The sequence below is a fragment of the Plodia interpunctella genome, chromosome 14 (genome assembly GCF_027563975.2).
Source record: "Plodia interpunctella isolate USDA-ARS_2022_Savannah chromosome 14, ilPloInte3.2, whole genome shotgun sequence".
NCBI classification, from domain to species: Eukaryota; Metazoa; Arthropoda; class Insecta; order Lepidoptera; family Pyralidae; genus Plodia; species Plodia interpunctella.
Window position 1 is genome coordinate 2,515,933 of NC_071307.1, and position 19,379 is coordinate 2,535,311.

At 34.8% G+C, this 19,379-nt stretch overlaps 1 long non-coding RNA gene across 2 annotated transcripts in view; it reads left to right on the forward strand.

Moving 5' to 3' along the window:
* The window catches only part of LOC128675458 (uncharacterized), a 90,157-nt gene extending 71,170 nt beyond the window's left edge, over positions 1 to 18,987 (forward strand). Inside the window, exons 1-5 of one of the 2 annotated variants that reach the window (XR_008405284.1) lie at positions 6,632 to 6,805; positions 6,936 to 7,091; positions 8,191 to 8,375; positions 18,034 to 18,121; positions 18,513 to 18,987. This is a non-coding gene — a long non-coding RNA (uncharacterized LOC128675458). Of the gene's footprint in view, positions 1 to 6,631; positions 6,806 to 6,935; positions 7,092 to 8,190; positions 8,376 to 18,033; positions 18,122 to 18,512 lie in introns of those variants that run through there. The other variant, XR_008405285.1, reaches the window with a different exon arrangement.
* The last annotated feature ends 392 nt before the right edge of the window (positions 18,988 to 19,379 follow it).

The following is a 19,379-nucleotide window of genomic DNA, read 5'->3' on the forward strand; positions in this document are numbered from 1 at the left end:
TTTTGACGCTATCAGGAACAAGTATGAGTTGGGCCACAAATGAATACACCAATATATAAATTGCCCCATTGCACCGCATTGCCGCTTTTCTTGCTCACCTAGGACACCAGGTTATGCTTATTTTCGCAAGGTGCATAGTACATACCATCACAGTCCTTGACTCGAAATTGCATCGATACAAAATCGATTGTTGCATGCAATTATGCTAATATAAAATGTCCGTGTACCTAAGTAAATAATGAAACAATATGTACATTGTTATATAATATTTTCTGCTAAGTTATGTATCTCAGAAATAGGTAAGTTGGTTATTGGTTTAGTAATAATGTGTTGTGTTTATAATGCGGCTTGTTTCACGAATAGCCAGGTTGTGTTACATATTGGCACGGCCATAATTCTAATAATAAACGAGAATGCTAACAAAAAATCCCATCGCAAACAAACAAATACATTATCAGAATTTTCTGTAATATTATAGTTATATTATTTTATTCTATATGCGTTTTGTGTTACTAACTAAATCAGTAGCTACATGCGTCTGTTTTCGAAAAGAGTTTTATTTTTTCCATACAAAAATCTGTCCGATATTAAACAAATAGTGTTTTTACACAATTAGCCATTGAAATTCATAACAATTCTTAGACATGTCTATATTTAAGAAGAACACATTTAAAAACATTTTTTTTCATGAAAAAAATGTGTTTAAATCTTTACCTTTAAAAAAATAATTTAAAAAATGTAGAACAACTATTCGCATATTCTTCCGTGGCAAAAAAAACGTGCATTATTAAACAAACTTTCAAACTCCGTTAGAAATTTGGAAAAAAATACCACCACTTGTGTCAACTAACTTAAATGGCTACAAAATCTCTACACGAAATAAGTTCTCCACAGACTTGAATAAATATTAGATTTACAAAAAATTCTCGCTCATTTTCGTGATTTCAGAATACCACACTCGACAAGATTCGGTTCGTAATGATGGCACAGACGGACCGACGACGCAACGGGAACTGCGGTGCCCAATAAAAAGACTCAAAAATGCATGTCGGATGCACTCGGGTTTTTGAAAAAGAGTTCCGTAGACGTAATGTCATTTATTTCTTTGTAGTTGAGAAATTGGCTCACTATTTGTCTCTTTCATGTAAAATTAGTTCGATTAATAACAGACTCATTATAAGAACTGGTCTCATTTTTATTCAAGTCACCTAAAGGCATCTGATTTTATGTGAAATGACAATTATGTGAAATGTGAGGAACGAGGCATTTGTTAGTGCTACTAATATTATAAATGTGAAAGTTTGTAAGGATGTATGTGGTGTGTGTATGTATGTTTGTTACTCTTCCACGTAAAATATACTTGACGGATTGTTATGAAATTTACAAGGTTTTTATAAGGTACGCATGTTGAATATAACCTGGAGTAACACATAATTTTGTCACGAAATTGTCACGGGAGCGAAGCTCAGATAGCGCAGCTTGTATTATATAATTACATTTCAGTATACTAAGCTATTAAGTCATTAGAAGAAGCCTATTACATTTGGTCTGTTATATTAAAACTTGAGCTTATGATACTATCTATGTACTTATTGACTTGTGGTTGTATCAATATAGAAAATCATTTTCATACAAATTGTATGTCAAAGGAACCCCGATAAAAATAAAAAAAAAAACAAACAAAAATTTGGTTAAGCGGCGCACAGTCGAAACCGAAACGTTGTGGATTGCCCTCAAGAAGATAGGTACGGGTTCGAATATGGGGCCATGAAAATGCTTCCTTACTTATTATTATAAAATAAAATCCTCTACCGCGTCTGTGTGTCTGTTCATATAAACTCAAAAACTACTGTATACTGAACTGTTTCATAGGGTTTTAGCGATAGAGATAGTGTGATTCCTGAGGAAGATTTAGGGATATAATTTATTATGTTTTTACCCGAGCGAAGCCGGGATGGGTCGCTAGTTCTTTATAATTCATAGTCAGCTTGAAGGAGACGGCTATGTAACATTTGCAAAAAAAAAAAATATGGAAAAACTAATGATGTACTAAGGATATTTCAATTATGTAATGGCTATCGACCAACTTTGTTTCTGATGTGTGAGTGTAGCACTCAGAGCGTTGCGAACGCGCTGCCCGCGCTGTCATTACAATTTTTCAAATTATAACTAAGATAAGAATTACTTTTACTATCTAACTTTAAAATAATTTATATATACTGTGTGTAATGACCATTTTATAAAAGATTGATTTTGGAAATGATTCCTTCCTCAAGAAAATTGACAGATAATGACAGCGCGGTGGCAGCAGTCGAAACGCTTCGAGAACCAATTTCACCTACACTGCATTATTAAATTTTCACATGTACGAATAGCTTGATTGAGGATCTCAGCAGGCTGAATGCTGGTTGCTATATCTGTGACGCTCTTATCACTTATTTAACTGTAAGTTTCGTTGATGGTTATTGATAAAATGGGGCAACTGAGTGCTTGCATTAGGTACCTATTAAATCACTCTATTAGATCACTCAGTTGTCTCATATTATCAATATAGATATTACTTAAATACCTTTCTTAGTCTAAGTATTACAGATATACGAAAAATGCTGAGAGCCATGGTCAAATTCTTTAACACTAAGAAAAGTTAGTTTATAATATTTGGTCTTGAAAAACACAGTGATACAGCCAATTATGCTCATTGAGGGACCTCTTCTTCTTTATAGTCGTATTCCTCATGGCTGAGGATCGTGGTCATTACGTGGAATGAAACACACACAACAACTTTCTTGGCATTATTAATGGAGTGGTTTGCCACTGCCTTCTCCATTTCACACACAAATTAATAACAATCAACCAGTGTGCAGGTTTCCTCACGTTGTTTTCCTTCACCGGAAGCAAGTGGTGGTCGATGAAAACTAATATATATGAGTCAGATTTGTATACAAACTCATGTGCTACGAGTAGGATTCGAAACTGGGACCTTTCGATCCACAGGAGGGCGTCTTAACCATTACACCACTACCGCTTCTACCTACCTCTTAGCAGAGGTTATTTTCCTGTAAAATAATCATACTAAAGTAAGGTGAATGGTTTTTTTTTCAAGGTCATATTGACAAGCAATACGTCGCTGGTTTCGTGGCTCGACATTTACAAACGCTACGACTGAAGCAATCCTTTTTTTCATTCTGCTCTCCTTTACCGGGAAATGACTTTCTGATCTCTCGGCATCTCATTAAAAATTCAAAACTCAAAACTGAAAAAAAAAATTGTTTTATTTGTAGGTCGGGGGAATGGCCGCGTAAAACTATGTTTAAAACTAAATAGTAGAAGGTATTTCTATTTGAATTTTTCTGAGATAGAAGAATCGTACGATGAGAGCAATTATCTTTATCTACATATATATATATATATATATATATATACGTACGATTCTTCTATCTCAGAAAAATTCAAATATATATATATATATATATATATATATATATATATATATATATATATAAGTAGAATGACTGACTGACATATCAATGCACAGCCCAAACCGCTGGGTCTAGAAACTTCAAATTTAGCACGTAGGTTCCTTATGTGAAGAAGAAAGGATTTTTCAAAAGTCATCCTCTAAGGGGTTCGAAGTTTGTATGGGAAAACCAGATTATTTAAAGAGTCAAAATTTTTTACTGAAGGGAAAATGTAGCGGGTGAAGCGGCGGGCGAAAGCTATTTCATAATAAATAAGTAAAAAATGATTACCTACTCAATTTCATCTTAAAAATGTGTTTGGAAATAATGTAATTTTTTTGGGAATTATTTAGTAAAAATTCATGTAACATTACAGATACTGTGTTCATTACGAAAAATAATATTATGAAATATTTATATATTACACGTGTATCTAGATTGATAAAATGATATACAATATTCTAGATTTTAACGTAAACAAATACAGATTAAAAAGAACCCCTTTCATAAAAATTGTCCCCAGGCGCGAATACAATAGGTAGTGACGGGACATCGTATACGAGTATTCGATGATATCGTATATACGTATATTCGATATAATATCGGATAGCGAAACATCCCGCCGCCGGCGATCGGATTCATATCCGAATTAATAATCTCGATTCGATGTGGGAATAACTTGTTAACGTGTGATGTGACAAGGAGTAACGAAGAGATATATAGAGGCGATGGCATTTTCCATCAAGATTACTATTCGTTTTCAGTCGATATTCAATATTGAGACATTAATCGATCGAGTTAGCTGTCGTTTATTGTTGGATTATTGCAAGCAATTAATAAGCCGACTATTTGTAGCAATATAAAAATAAAAACACGATCTAACATGACTTATCTATGACATAGATTACAACTGAAACTTATGATAAGTTTATATATTTTTTTATGTTTGTTACTTTATATCAGTACAGTCTTTAAAAAATTTAATAGTACATATAATATCCTAGTATTAATTATCTACTTAATAGTATCTAACAAGCTAATTTTTAATATTTAGGCTTGGTTGCATTACTATTAGGACAACGTTAAACCTAGCGTTAAACGCTTGTGGAATAGGGCTAGTGACAAGTGTATACCAAACACATCCAAATGTTTCGTAGCTGCTTGACAAAGTGTATTAGGTGGATTCAATTTCCGCGACGAGATATTATTGATACATGATAAGTGCACGCTAATGCGATTTAAATGTGTTTTGACGCAATATGTTGTACTAACTACGCCCCGGGGCTTCGCTCCCGTGGTAATTCTGGGATAAAAAGTACTATATGTGTTATTCCAAGTTATATTCTACCCGTGTACCAAATTTTATAACAATCCGTCCAGTAGATTTTGCGTGAAAGAGTATCAAAGTTACACACATACATCCTCACAAACTTTCGCATTTATAATATTAGTACGATGAACGCCACCAGCCCAATACGTTGTTCGAATTAGAAATCAGTCGATGGTTTAATCCCGGCTCCCGTTACCCGGGATTGGGTACATGTCATACATGCCAAGTTAAATCGTGATTGGTTGGGAAATTATTGGATGATTGTACAAGTAACACAAGTCTCGAACTTACTTTGGGGCCAGCACATTCTGTGTCATTTGTCCTAATATATTTATTTATATTTATAAATGGGTTTGCGACCTTTTGGGAAGAAACTGAGCAAACACTGACCGCAAACTCATCTCTGTTTTGCACTGACTGTACCAGTCAAACACTTAAACACTAGCTTCCGAGGCTCCACGTGAATAATCTCACAATAAATAATTCAAAGTGTAAATAAAATCACTCTGATTAATAGCACCGAGATGTAACCTGAATTCACGCTGACGATTAGCTGGGACATGATGTATTAGTCAGGATTGTAGACCAGATACGAGTGTACTTGAATAGCAAGCGGGTTGGAATAACACAACACAACTTTTTAATAATGATTGTAGGATAAAAATATAGTAAGACTAGATTTTGCCCGCGGCTTCCACTTTCCCAAGGGAACAGTATTTTTTCCGGGATGAAATATATATATCCTATGTCCTTATCTATACTTCAAACTATATGTACCTATGCAAAATTAAAAAAAAAAATTGGTTGAGTAGATAAAGCGTGAAGAGGCAACAAACAGGTTTATTTTGGTATAATTAGGATAATGAAGAGTCATAATAAAAATCATAAAATTATATACCCAGTTAAGGTATAAAACTCTCAGAATCATTATAATTTAACCTATATTTTTAGAAGACTTCATTTGAAGATTTGAATTGTAGCCTGTAAGTAAATGAACATGGTAGCCTGTAGGTAACCATAGCATTTCGTTAGAGGAGGGTTAACGTCAGGTAGGGGGCCGGTTGTAAAATCATCGAAAACTGGTTACTACCAAACATATTTTTTAATACAATATAGACCAGTAGCCTTTTATTTCGAAATTGATTCTTAATCGACGAAAGCTAATGATTGCGTATCATATATTTGACTTATATTTTATTGTGTTTAATTTTATCTTTTTGTGTGAAATAAACAAACATATTTTATTAGCATATACTTCTCACGCCTCGCCTCGCGCCACCGAGGTCAAATGTCTATGGAATAAAGTTACCTGTATAGTATAGGAAATGCTGCCAGCATTCTGGGCACGTTGCCTAGGTGCGGCGCGTTTGAGGAGGTTTTTTATTTGTAATAATTTTAGAACCTACATAATGTACCTAGCTTGTAATATTTATTATAATATTCAAATAATTATATAATAAGACTGTCTCAGCTTTGTATAATATAACAATCTTTTCGACTAAGTTTCTAATATTGTATTGTAAAGTGTATTTTATTTTATTTATTTATTTTTTATATATTTCGTTTGGTCTCGAATTTGTTAACGACAAATGTGAAATGCTTTGATTTCTCCGCCGAATAATGTAATATGATGTGCTCGTAATGTAATGTATAAGTAAAGCAGGCATCAAGTTGCCCTTTATGTTTGACGTGCCTTTGCAGCCTGTCACTTGTACCATCAACTTATTGTATGAACATACCTACATAACTTGTGACTTGCAATAAAATCTGAAACTTAATCTGGTCTTCTACAAATAGCTACTCCACTAACACTGCAGTGTTAGTGGAGTAACTGTGCACAGTTATCGAAACGGCCCCAAAGACGAGATTAATTGTATAATAATCCACACTACATTCTGTCCACATTGCCGAGATCGCTAGACAACTGAGCCGAGAGCAAACATCTTGAAATTGTTGATTGGCTGCTGAGACACTGCCTGTTTGATTTGTGCACATCGTGTTCTCCTGCTTCGGAAGTGTAAGGAGATGATAATACCTATTAAAATTTAAATTTCTGTATATCTACAACCAAGAAATTTAAATTTTAATAGGTATAATTATTTCAAATAAGCAACAGAAAATAGCAACTTAATGAAACCCACTTACAGGTTAGAATTTAATTGATCTTGAGAAGGGGCGAAAATTGTATAACAAAGTCCTTTGAAATAGAGGAGAAATAAGAGAAGATGATGGCAAGAGAAGAGTTAATATGAATAGAAAGGACGGACTACGAAACATTCTACATATACTATTACTTTAAAGAGGTAAGCGTTTGTGAGTTTGTATGTATGAGGCGGGAAATCTCTGAAACTACCGAACCGATTTCAAAAATTCTTTCACCATTTGAAAGGTATATTATTCAAGATTGCTATGGGTAATATTTTATCTCAAAATTCCCATGGGAGCGAAGCCCCGGGCAACATCTAGTATATTACTGTCCCCCTAATAATACATGTATTTCACTAGCCATGTGCGAGAGTGATGGTAAAAAAGAACGGCTAATACCCATTAGACCAAGATAAAAATCTGAAGTTTACCTAATTTCATACAAGAAAAATGATTTCGCAATCTAATAGATTTTCTTCTGAAAGGCATTTGAATAGTATTGTCTGAATCCAAAAGTTCCTCTTTTACGAATTTTGAGCATACAATACAATTTATAAATAAATTCTTATAGCAGAGGCAGGAATTCGCAACGTTAGTGTACATTTTTTTTCAAATAAATTTCTTCTATGGGTGCCTCTCCAACTAGTGAAGGTCAGCGATTAGCATGGTGAAGTCCTTCTTGTCCTTAGCTCGGCGGAACAGCTCAGCTGCGCTCGCTATCCCGGTCCACTCTCGGATGTTCCGCAGCCAAGATTATTTTCCTTCCTCCAACCTTTCTCTTCCCAGCGACTTTACCCATCATTATTAGTTGTAGGAGGTTGTATTGTTGATGCCTAAGAACATGACCCAAATAAATTTGTGTAAATCAAATTAAATAATTAAAAAATTACCCAACGAGTATCGTCAGCTCTATACAAAACCCCACACCATACGTAACAATACTTGCATATCGGCAACCAGAGATGAAATACGTGAGATTTGCTGCGTTCTAGAACCCTTACAGCTATCTACGCTACACCTATCAGACAGGACAATGATATCCAGAGAAAGTTAGACTGGACGACGGAACAGGGATTATAAACGTAAGTTGTTCGACTGGAACGTCTATTTGATAAGTTGTCTGCGCTTCTGTGCGGACCGGTTCAAATTGTATTAATTAAGTCACAAAATGTTTAGAGATATCTGCACGGTTGGTACCGTTATCTGTACTAGTACGTTACAGTATTAAGTGTTTATATTTTATGTGTTTGATTGCAGAAAATAGCGACTTAATGAAACGCACTGAAGATACAGGTTAGAATTTAATTGACTTTGAGAAGGGGCGAAAATTGTATAACAAAGTCCTTTGAAATAGAGGAGAAATATTTAGAAATAAGAGAAGATGATGGCGAGAGAATAGTGACTATGAATAGAAAGGACGGACTACGAAACAATATAAAAAGGTAAGCGTTTGTGAGTTTGTATGTTTGAGGCGGGAAATCTCTGAAACTACCGAACCGATTTCAAAAATTCTTTCGCCATTAGAAAGGTACATTATCCAAGATTGCTATGGGCTATATTTAATCTCAAAATTCCCACAGGAGCGAAGCCCCGAACAACATCTAGTATTTTATAAATCTGGTATATACATACATTATGCATGTGCAATATGCTATATAAACTATTTTTTTATTTATTTAATATGAAATAATTTCAAATTCAAACTAGAAACATGAAAATAGATCCACAACGGTTTTAACTAACACAAATCCACTAAGCTTTAATAAGGAGAAATCAACAAATCTAACCGCTCACAACGCCTATAAAGTAAAGGTGCAGCGTCACTTCGATTATCTCGGGTTTCTCACACACTGTCGCGTGGCCATTTGTTTAAATTGCATTAGCATGTGCTCACTTGCATCAAATGTGTTAGCCAGCGAAAGTTGAGCTACGAGTTTTCTTCTTTATGTGCCCATTAATTACTGAATATTTGCTGTCAGCAAAAACAGGACTATAATCTATAATATGTCAATTTTTTTAAGACTTTGTCTTTCCTAATTCTGCATTTGATCAGAAGAAAGAGAGAGAGATGGATTCTGGTCTTATAGTTATATTAAGTACTTTTCCTTTACTTTAGAATATTTTGGAGAATGTATTTGGCTACTGTATGACGTCACGATTTTGTTATTTGTCAAATATAATGAGTAATTCTTAAAATGTTTATCATGATATTAATTCTAATTAACTATGATACAATAAGTTATTGAATTTAACAAATAATATAAACATACATACTTAACAAGTCAAACTGTTTTCACAAAATTATTTATTCTTAAATTACTTCAATGAGACAAAAAAATACGTAATTTATAACATTTACTAATTGAAGCGTCATTTAATTAACGTAAGCGTCATTTAGTCAAGTAGCCAATTAAAGACATTTGGTCGCAGTTGGTCGTATATTTATAACGAAATAGCTTGTCTTTCTTTACGAGTGTGTTAATTGCTAACACTATTGTCACATTTTATTAATGTCGCATAAAGGCATCTGACGTAATTTTTGCAAATACCTACCGCATAAACTGACAAGTAATCGCATACTGACTAATGAACTTTAACTCTAAACTAGTGCTAAAATAGCTTGTGTTGGACGACCATCTTAACAAGTTGTGTAGAACTAAGAAGCGTGGGTGAGTTCGTGATGCGTGCGCGCAGATTAAATTGCATTAATGCAACACTAACGTGCTAAACCATAACCGATGTGTTTGTAATACGATATTAAGAGATTTCGAAAACTACCCAAGGCGTTTGTATTATGTAATACAAATCAACAGCAAAAACTTCAGTTTTAAGGGACTGTTACACACTATTTCCTGTTTACTTACTGTTTCTCTCTTACATCTCTCACTTGTCTGATTGGTCTCCCGGCTCCTTCTTCAGCCGTTGAGCATCGGAGCCCAAAGTCCGTATACGGAAATTTTTGGTCTCAACTTCGCACGATCGTTCGGCATCCCAAATTATCATACAATTGTCACGCATATATAATGTGAATCTGTACATGAAAGCAAGGAATAAATGAATTGAATTGAACTTCTTGGGTTTGCCCCTTCTGCCAGGGCTAGGCGGGAGCAACATAGCCAGACAGCTGTCTCATTCTTGTATACCTATGTACATAAACTGTTACAGTCAATTTGCCAGATATACTATATGTACAATCAATATGACATTATAGTAGTGTGGTAGATAAGTCAGTCGCACGCGTCCGACTCTGATTCGTCACAGTGCGGCACACGCCTCGCGTAATTAAGACCGGTTGCGCTTGCGCATAGGTACAATATATAGGGTTTATTGTAGGTATATTTGAGGGTAAAACTGTGTGTTGGTAATATCATAGGGTCTGTAGGTGCAAATTTATTTAGTGCTCTGTAGTGGTCTGTAGGTGCTTTATTTTTAAGAATTGTTACAGCGACCGTAGGCGAGGCAAGTAATACATCATATCATCGTCGGAGTTAAAGGGAAATGGCAAGCAAGAATCTGATTTGGAGGTATCTTACATATTGGGACTAAAATATAAAGCTGTTTAACTTTTTATACTATGTATAATACTAATTTTGCCTCCCCACATAGCTCTACATGGTACCTATTGAAATTCCGCGTATTTGTATTGAAATCCTTAGCTAAACCTGGCGGGTTGAGCAAAAGATTTTGATTATAAAAAAATATTCTTTTGTGATATTATGTTTTATAGTCGGACAAAACTTTTCTTCTTTCTATTATTTACCGGTCTTCCTCTGCCGCTAAACGTCGAAGTCCAGGGTTCGCTTTCCTACTTTTTTCTTCTCCACTTGACACGATCTTTGGTTAGACCTTTCTATTTTTACTATTTTGGGTTAGTACGCCATCTTTAGTAGGCAAATCATTAGCACTTTTGTTTTCATCATCTTATCGAATTTTTGTAGCAAAGTAAATCTGATTTGAAAATATAACGTAACACTTTCGACGCCGATGCTACCGACCTAATGCCTTAAGAACGCGTAACCGATTGTCTCATTAATAGCGTGTACTGTTAGTTGCATACAGATGTGAGCAAACAGGATCGTGTCCTGGGGTATTACGGTCAAATAACTTATTTCGCTCGTCGTCATTTTCTTACTATTTGTATAAAGTGAGTATATTATGTTATTTTACAGACTTTTATTTACTTTCTGTCCGATGTTTGTCTGACAGTGACTTTGACGACCTCGGTGGCGCAGTGGTAAAGTTCTTGCCACTGAACCGAGAGGTCCCGGGTTCGATCCCCGGTCGGGTCATGATGGAAATTGATCTTTTTCTGATTGGCCCGGGTCTTGGATGTTTATCTATATATGTATATGTTATAAATGTCTCGAACTTACTTTGGGGCTAGCTCAATCTGTGTGATTTGTCCTAATATATTTATTATTATTTATTTACTGTAATCAAATCTTGTTAGTTAAATTTCACCTACAGAGTTCAATATTTTCCACATCGCTTCAGTTTGTATGACAGTGCATTATTATAATAAGCATTGTCTTGGAAATAATGCAATGTATCAGCTGGCAATATCAGTCACCATTGGACGACAATGGGCTGAAGAAGAAGGGGAAATTTTTTTACGTTAAATCGCACATGTAAATTTGCCTGCAAGCATATTTGTCATGATAGATGAATGAATCTGAAAATTAAGTTTGGCATTATTTTTTTACATCTAATATCTTAAAACTTTCTACTTTTTTGAGTGTTTTCCCGGTTCTTTTCCCAGTCTTTGAGGGTCGGCCAATGGTCATATTTCCTACTTTTCATCCCCACTTTGGACAGACCTTATATTTGTAACATTTTATACGACTTTTCGTAGTAATAATAATCAGATTTATGATATAACGTGACACACGTCGCCGGCATCCCTAGTTGTCAGATCATTGGCACACATATCCTCCTTGACGTCTTCCTCAATACTATTGGTACTAGGATTGCATTACATACTTACTATTATTATATTACTAGTAGCTTCACAATCGACTGCACCTGTCTTGATTGCAGGTCACCCGTTGACCTCTCCACACGTTCTATCAGCTCAATCAAGTATCGTATCTAAGTTAATTAACTTAAGGTCAATTATCCCATGCGATGAAGGGGCGGTTCTAACTGTAAACCCATTAATACAGGATATTACTTGCTTCAGTTATTTATAAGAAAATGTTGAAAATAATATGGTCTTGATATTTGATACATAGTGCTGACATGCTTTTAATTTCAATAGCGACAGGTTTTTGAGTCTGTGATTAAAATGAAAGGAAATTGAATGAAGAAATGAGATAAAATTGAAATTAAAATAAAACTTAAAGTACAAATGAAAGTAAAAATTAAAGTACAAGTTAAAGTAAAAATTAAAGTACAAATTAAAGTAAAAATTAAAGTACGGATTAAAGTAAAAATTAAAGTAAAAATACTTTATTTCACCAAAAACAAGATACAATTAGATCTTAATGGTATAACACCGAAAAAACTGTATAATAAAGTTGTATGGACCAAAGTAGAGGTTCTAAATAAATAAATCTCTGTTTAGGTAATAACATAACTACAGTAATAGACAGACAAACAAACGTAGTTGGTTTTGTATGAACATAATTGTCGAATGCAGGTGTCGCCGAGATTAATTCTAACGAGGGATGCCTATAATTATACGGGTTGAGGTTTGGTCCAAGTTGTGAGATGACAGAGTTTATTAATGACAAGAGATTACCATTAAAAACATGGTAATTTCTTGTTAATATAAATGCGAAATGTATTTATTTATTTATTAGCTTTGAATGTAGCACATATGATAACAGTTTCATCACTACATAATGTAAAACAAAGTCGCTTTTCGCTGTCTGTCCCTATGTATGCTTCGATCTGTAAAACTATGCAACGTATTTTGATGCAGGTTTTTTAAATAGATAATGTGATTCCTGAGAAAGGTTTACGTGTACAATTTATTTTGGTTTTAAGCGAGCGAAGCCAGGATGGGCCGCTAGTATATAATAAAGTTAAAACCTCTCTCTATCATTACTAAAGTTTAAAATAATATAATGAAAAAAAAAACCATTTCTTTAGTTTATTATTAAAAAACTTTCTTCAAAATATGCGATATCTTAATCTTATAGAAAATATATAAATAAGTCAGTGGCAATCAACAACAATTTTATATACAGTAAGAACATCATGTAAGAGACGATTTACCCATACTTTATATATCACAGCGGCAGAAACGGATTTCTGTTTGCGACTATAATGGCTGTCCATAAATGATAAAAGCCGTGGATAGACGTTAAATACCCTTTTGGACAAAATTCTGCTATCACAGCGGGTTTGAATGACGAAAAAAGAGCAATCCAATAAAATCGATAGCAACAATTATTTTTTTGCACTAATATATGTTAAAAATGATACGTTGTATTTTTTGTTTTAAAATCGGTAAAGTCTTGTCGTGATTTATATTTATATACAAATCACGACAAGACTTTACATTTATATGTGGGTGAGTGTGTGGGTTGGTAATGATAAAGTCCACAAATTCTATACACGATCCAAACTTTATTCTTATATAGAGAAACACACAAACTTAAGCATAGCACGTAAACTATGGAAATTGCGTAACACTAAAATTGCATTTGATAATAGTACCGAGTAATTGAGCAACCACGGCGGCGAGCGTGGAGCAATTGCCCGCTCGTGGCGCGTTGGCTAAACATGCAGCGTAAGCTGAAAAATATAATAGGTAGGAACATGTGTAGTCTCATCACTTGTACCACGATAGACTATTCGTGAATTACACACGTAGGCGGGCACCACGACAGATCACACGATCGGGTGTAATCCTTTTGAACACAAACACACACACGGGGCCTAATCCCGGCATAAATCCGCAAATATTGGCGAGACAACCGAATTTGCATTGCGTGTCGTTTTGTAGATTAGGCGTAAATTGAGTATTTAACTAACGATTAATCAATACGTAGTATAAAACAAATTCGCTGTAGGTATGTCTGTCCCTATATGCTTAGATCTTTGAAACTATGCAACGAATTTTTATGCGGGTTTTTTAATAGATAGATTGATCTAAGAGGAGATTTATTTAATATAGTTTTATTCCAGCGAAGTCGCTATGTGGCACTAATTATATAATAAAGATGGGATTTTATCAATGAAACTTCTTTTATTAAATGACTAGTTTTAGCCCAACCCACATACTATCACGCGGGATCGAGGAAACAGTTATTTTTTCTGCAATGAAAAACGCTATCTCCTCCGCACTCTTAACTGCATGTTTACAAAATGTAGATATTGCACGCGGAGTTAACAAACAAACACTCTGAAGCTTAAATTACCTATATAGGTACCTGTTTGTTAGATTCAGATTAGTAAAATCTTTCTACCAAATCCGTTCCGCGCAAACTTTACCTGGGTCTCATCCATATGTAACTGCGGATCCGAATTGGAGTCTTCCTCGAATGGTAATGGAATCCAAACATATTAATTTTAAGACCACATCTGCATTCGGCGAACACAAAGTTATGGGTCCGTCCGAGGTCATAAGTTGTTGAAATTGTGAGAATATTAACATAGATTTACATATCACACGATTGAGCTTGGTGTGTGAACTATTAAACAGTTTGATGTACAGCTAAGCTAAAAGCATTTAAGTTTTGTTTGAGATTCAGCTATACAGGGTGATTTATTATACATTGGAATTATTTTATCTACCTACATGCTCAGTCCATGGTACTGATCAACGCATGGTATGGATAAGCAACATTTAAATCGCGAAAAAAAAATCCGCTGATCCATACATATTCCACAAGTTAGGTATTTAATTTTGTACAGAAAAGCTAATTGTTTTTCGCGATTTCGAAGTTACCACCATACTAAAAGTTGTTCAGAATCATGGACTGAGCGTGTAGACAAAGTATTGTCAATGACTTCTGAGAAAGGACGCTATGATCCTTTGAGGAGAATGAAAAAAAGTATGTAAAGGAAATGCACTAGTACCAGATGCGGTAGTTGGCAGCTTGTTGAGGAATTAATATATAAATACGTGTAAAAGTGCCCGAATTTGTCATTTTGACGACCTTTTCAAAATGGTTGGTTAATAGGTTGGTAGCATACATTTCTTTTATCTATGGTAAGAGCCATGCCCCATTCAGTGGTCATACGTTGTGATGACGACGCCGAGCATTGTAGCTGCGTTGTTTTCTATGTAGGTTTAGACATTGACGTGCGTTGATGTACGTCGAAACATTTTCTGCGTTATTTCGCGTTGTTTTCGACGGATGTCAAACGGAGCAATGGGCCACGGCTCTTAGTTGCAATTCCTTTTCGTCTGTGCTCGGCCTAAGCTCGCAAAAACGCGAACATCTCACAATGCCATAAACAAAGAAGGTAAACAACACTACAAATGCCTCGCCGTATTTTTTTTTTGTCGTCGACGTCTTTTGTTTCCCAGTGTCGGCGCAGCCTTCCTTCCGTGCTTCGGCGGCTGAAATCGAAAACCATTTTTTTTGTCATTAACTTTTCTCGTCAACTTCCGAGGCTTTTTAATAATAGTGAACTTGGGATATAGTGTAAACACATAATTGCGTAAAAGTTTTTAACAAAAATCTCATTAGAGAGATCTTATGGCAGTTCGTTAACTGCCATAAGATCTCTCTAATGAGATTTTTGTTAACCTTAACGTCACTTACGAGTAATACGAGAAGGTCACAAATACTGAAACTGTACTTTTTTGCTAAAGCATTTTGCATAAAGCATAAAACCCATGTACGTGCTGTAAACGGTTTGCTCATTTGGAGCCGATCTGGGCTGCATACTTATCATAATAATACATTGTCATGGAAACTGAAGCGACTTGAGAAATTTCGTTTCTGTAGGATAACTGGAAGTAGGAGAAATCTAACTTGCAAGATTTATTTACAGACAACGAGACATCTGAAAATAAATAAAAGTTTGTAAAATTCTTAAAACTCCGGAGTCAAATATATAATTAAATTTTTCATTAATCTCGGTCGCCAATAAAGCGTAAAATTTTGAAGATTAACATTGTCTAACCCCTTCGGGAACGCTATTGATGGCCAACTTTTATTTCTACCTTAGTCGCCTCGTATGACATCCACGTTCGTATATCCTAGGACGGGAACAACACGCCTCAGAACTTAATTATTAATATTCGCCATTAATTCCAAATGCTTCTAAAACAGTCGCCACTTATCACACACAACCGGAGTTAGGCCCTTAACTTTATAGAGCAGCCATTACTTAAGTTACACATAATTATCTACATTCCTGCCTCAGCCCATTTATCTAGCTCATAAATAGGCTGTATCACACGGCTACCGACAAAACACATTATATCGCCCGTATAAACAATAGCATGGTTAAGAGCGGACAGGATTGTCATGTGGCCGCAGTTGTAGCGATTTGGTCGCTTGGAAAGTAGGTAATTAAATTTTGAAGCGTCTATCTATTCTCACGTCTAGTCCACATATTAACCCAAATATATATTTTCAAACATTTCCACAGTTCTGTAATTAATTCGAAATGGAAAGAAGAAATGAAATAAACATATTAAGAAGAGAAACGCACATTTTCCAACCATAGAATACACATGTTTAAATTCTCTTTCAAATAAAAAAAAAAAACCTATATCAAAATCGGTTCAGTCTGTTGCCTGCTACGATGACACGGACCGACATACAGATAGACAAATTAAACCTATGTCCCGCTCTCTCCTCCCCCTACCCTGCCTTTATCGTCGGAGGTTAAATAGAGGCGTAGTCCGAAGAAAGCTAATGTTACGACAATCGCCAACACTCACACCCCACCTTTATATTAAGAAGGCCAATTAATCAGCAGACGGTCTAATGAGCGAATATTTCATTGTCCGGCGGCGATAGGGTGAAGGGTTGCCAAAAGTAGACTTTTTGTAACCGTATCTTAATGGTTACGAATGGTTGTGAATTGTTAAAGAGGTTATTTTTTAAGACAACGAACGACGTTTTAATTTACTTCTTTTGGGTTCTTACCAACCCAAAAGGAACCCAAAAGAAGTAAACCTTACCTTACCTTAGGGTAAAAAGTGTAAAACGTAGTGACGTAGATATTTACTATACTTTCTTTGGAATTCCAAAATTATTTGATGATAGTAATTTATCGATGCGATTTGATGGTGCACACGTGTGATCCAAGATAAACTCAAAATTGAAATAAATATTTTTTCTACTTCTTCTACTTAATAAATATGATGCAAATAAGCATCAGTTAAGATGAAAGTAACAAGTAAAATTTTAAGAATATGATAATAGGCGCAAACTTAAATTATATAAATAAATAAGAAATAAATATATTAGGACAATTCACACAGATTGAGCTAGCCCCAAAGTGAGTTCGAGACTTGTGTTATGGGATACTAACTCAACGATACTATATTTTATAATAAATACATATATAGATAAACATCCAAGACCCGGGCCAATCAGAAAAAGATCATTTTCCATCATGACCCGACCGGGGATGGAACCCGGGACCTCTCGGTTCAGTGGCAAGAATCTTACCACTGCGCCACCGAGGTCACCACCCAGGTCCCCAATCCCGACCCTTCCAATCAATAAGCTAACATTAACACGGTCCAGAGGAACTATTTAAATAAGCCACATTCAGACGGCATGAATAATTCCTTCAGACGCACATATTCTCAATATTCTCATATAATATCGTCTGTCGTGGACAGCCCTGGCATCTTGAGACGATGCTTAGTACAAGGGACAGGCAGTTTGTTTCTTTGTTTCTTTGTAATACCTAACCCTATGAATAATCTTTCAGTTTTTCCCGAAGGTTGACTGGTCGAGAATGCTTTTAGCATTCCACCATTTGTACCATATTGGTAAATTAAGTTTGAATAAATAGATAAATAAATAGCAACTTTATTGTATGAAAATAATTATGAACTTTTTTATAAGTTTTAATCATGGTTCTTTTTTAAAATTGTATTTGTAATATCAAAATATTTTTTGTTGTCACTATTTACAGAGTTGATAAATAACAATACTGTTGTAATTTCTGTTTCAGATGATGTGCATGGCCAACCATCAATTAGGAAAAAAAAATCATGAAAGAAGCAAGATTTATATATGAATAAATAAGAAATATGAATTAAGTAAGAAAAAATACACTGTAAAAATTTAGCTATAAAAAAGGTTGTAAAGAAAACCTTTCTAAGCTACTTAGTTTTTCAACAATAATCAACTCAAATTATTATATATACTTTGGGCTTCCTCACAATTTATAAAGAGGTAACGCGTTTGTGAGTATGTATGTTTGACGCGGGTAATCTCTGAAACTACTGAACCGATTTCAAAAATTCTTTCACTATTAGAAAGGTTAATTATCCAAGATTTCTATAGGCTATATTTTATCTCAAAATTCCCACGGGAACGAAGCCCCGGGCAACATATATTTTATAATAATCTAATCACTTTTAAAGTCCGTGCCGATAGTTAGCTGTCTCCTGGACTATCAAGGTTGTAATAGAAACATGTCGTCCGCAGCACCATCGTATGGCAGAGCGTCACTCGGCCCGTTATAACCCGACTCAGACAAAACATTCTACGTGCTGATTGGGGTATGCGATGAGCTGTGTGATTGACACCTCTTGATACTTAGATATATGACAGATAATTAATTTATTTTTGCCACAATCACACACATACAAAATAATATGCAGCTTAAGTAAAATTAATAAATTATAAAAAAGCATATACAAAGCACACATTCACAGCACAAAAAAAAATAATTTGAGTGTTCAACAAAAAGGTCAGGGGAATTATATATCTAGCTGACAAAAAACCTTACCTGACAAAAAAGTAAAAAATTGAACAATGCACGTTATTATTTTATATTCAATGATAATTTAGTTTCCTATAAAAAAATAATTCTCCATCTCTTCCTCTTAGTATCATGAAAGTCGATTAAAGGAATCGAATACTGAATATGTGCCTTAAATCATTGTGAAATACATATAATACTCACATACTTTTTTTTACACAAAATATGAGTAAATCTTTTGTTCAGTCTTCTTATTACCTAAACCCAATATTCCTTCTATTTAGTTGTAGTAATAATTTAAAAGACAATCTTGGTAAGAACGAAATAAATTTAAAATAGTACTATAAAATAAATAGTATCAAAAAATTTAGTCAGCGTACAATAATGACCACTGGCAGTAGAAGCTACCGATCTACATATTGGGGTGTGGGCATTTCTTGCATCCCCGGCTGAGATATGTGTCTTAACCCACCCTGTGTCCAAGAAGGGGTGGCGCAGGGCCGGACTTGGGGGTCCAGTTTTCAATTCGATGTTTCGAAATTCGAACTCAATTATTCCAAGTTTGCTGTCAAGAGATCTAGGTTTGATTG